Source organism: Carlito syrichta, unplaced genomic scaffold (assembly GCF_000164805.1).
Source record: "Carlito syrichta isolate Samal-C Ts95f unplaced genomic scaffold, Tarsius_syrichta-2.0.1 Scaffold48275, whole genome shotgun sequence".
Taxonomy (NCBI): domain Eukaryota; kingdom Metazoa; phylum Chordata; class Mammalia; order Primates; family Tarsiidae; genus Carlito; species Carlito syrichta.
In genome coordinates, this window is record NW_006992371.1 from 1 (window position 1) to 2,287 (window position 2,287).

Sequence of the window (2,287 nt, forward strand, 5' to 3'; positions counted from 1 at the left end):
GCGACCGCGCCCACCCTGGCCGGCCTGCTCACTGTCGCCTGCCTCCCATAGGGGATAAGTGCCTGTCCGACATGCCCTTCGACAGCGGCGGGGGCTACAAGAAGGAGAGCGAGCTGATGAAGTCCCACGTGATGGACCAGGCCATCGACAACGCCATCAACTACCTGGGCACTGACCTGCTGCGCCCGCTGTTGCAGACGCCCCCGGGCGCCGCTGACAGGGTCCCGGTGCTGGGCCCCATGTACCCGCTGCACAAGCCACCCGCCGAGGGCGCGCTCCAACCATGCGGCACAGGACAGCACCGTGGAGAGCCTGCTGCTACTCTCCAAGGCCAAGCCGGTGCTCTCGGAGCGGGAGGCATCCCCGAGCAACAACTGCCCGGACTCCACGGACACCGAGAGCAACACCAAGGAGCAGCGCGGCGACCTGGTCTACCTGACTAACCACCTGGGCTCGCACGCGCGCAACGGGCTGGCCCTGCTGGAGGAGCCGCGCGCCTAGGAGCTGCTGCGCGCAGCCTCGGAGGGCGGCCCGGACGCCTTCCGCGTGCCCAGCGCCAGTGGCGAGCCCCTGAAGGTGTACAAGTGCGAACACTGCCGGGTGCTCTTCCTGGATCACGTCGTGTACACCATCCACATGGGCTGCCACGGCTTCGCGACCCGTTTGAGTGCAACATGTGTGGCTACCACAGCCAGGACCGCTACGAGTTCTCGTTGCACATCACGCGGGGCGAGCACCGCCTGCACCTGAGCTAGACCCTCGCGCCGGCGCCGACCGCAGCAGTGCTCCTGCCGGGCGCGGGCCTGGACAGACGCCGCTGCGCTCTGGGCTCGGCGGTTGGCTGGGTTTGGAGGGGGGGTAGGGGTGGGGCTCGATTTGCTTTTGAAAACAAGGAGACTTTTCTTGCGCCAGGCAGGCCTACATCAGGAGACCCAGAGCTCCGTCTTCCTAGACGTTTCCGTGGACTGCTAGCTGAGATCTCCTCGCTTGTCGCTTCCTAGAATCCCCTTCTCCGGGTATCTCGCGTCCATTGTCAGAGAGAATTGGGTAAAACGGGCCAGGTCTGGACAGGAACGAGCTGGCCCGGCACTGGCTTTGACAGGGTTTGTGCCCCTGCTGTCTTTTGTAAGTTTTCCTAGACTGCTAGCTGCGATCCTCTCACCTGTCTCTTCTTAGAATTCCTTTCTCCAAATCTCTCGCGTCCGTTTTCAGAGAGATGGTATAAAACGGGCCAAGCCTGGGAAGGAGAAAGCTGGCCTGGCACTGGCTTTGGCAGGGTTTGTGTACAAGGTGTCTTTTCTAAGACCCCAGAAGCATTGAGCACTGCGGAGGTGTGGCCCTGGAGGTGAGCAGTCAGGACAGGGCGTGGCCACCTGGGAGGTGCCCACAGGAAAGAGCCAGCAGCTTGTGCCCAGTCACACATAGATCTAGAGCTAGAAGGCTTCACTTTTTGAAAGAATGCTAAGTCACATTCTGCATAGGAAAATGAATAGTTGGGAAAAGTCTATTGGGTTGCCCAGGGGGAGGAGGAGGGGCTAGGGAGCCCTCTGGACTCCTGCATTCCTGGGCCTCTGTGAGGCCTAGGGGCCTGAGGCTTGCTGTCAATTGGGCTTAGTCTTCCTGTGGGCATATCTGGAGAACCTTGTCCTTGGCTTTTTCCTCCCCATGCGTTTAATAGCCCCAAAAGTCTGTCACTACATTTTAAGCACCAGTCCCAACATTTAAAACTTAATTCATTTTGAACCCCCAAGATAGCAAAATTCCTCAAAAATCGAAGTCCACACTCATTTCTCTGGTTATCTGTTACTTTGCTGGCTGATTCTACCTGCGTTTCTGAAGAAGTCCAATCCTAGCCCTCACTTTAATTATGTACATGTTTGTAGCTACAGGCCTGGTTTCTTGGCGTTGATAAATTTCTTTCCTCCCCTAACTGTATATTATTCTTGTTTTAAACCCTATAAAAGAATGACTTAGAATGACCATGAATTTTCAACTCAGTGAGATTTGTGAAACCCAGCATCTCTATTGCTAACACACGGGACTCACCTGTTTGAAACTAAACTTTTAACCTGCTGAAACTCTTTACCATAAAGACAAAGCAAGGTGTGTGTCTGCACATAAACAGGATAGATGGCTCTTCACCCTTTATTGCTGTAGGATATTTTGGAGTGCACAGGGCAATCAGGTGATTGATCCAGACCTCCAGGGAGTAATGTCCACCAGAAATCCAAGGATAGGCAGGCGGCACTGGGAGTGAGAACCCTGCCTGTCCAGCAACACAGATACA

The 2,287-nt window shown here is 56.0% G+C and overlaps 1 pseudogene; it reads left to right on the forward strand.

Annotated features, from left to right (window-relative positions):
- Positions 1 to 51: 51 nt before the first annotated feature.
- On the forward strand, positions 52 to 755 carry LOC103250091 (annotated as a pseudogene).
- The last annotated feature ends 1,532 nt before the right edge of the window (positions 756 to 2,287 follow it).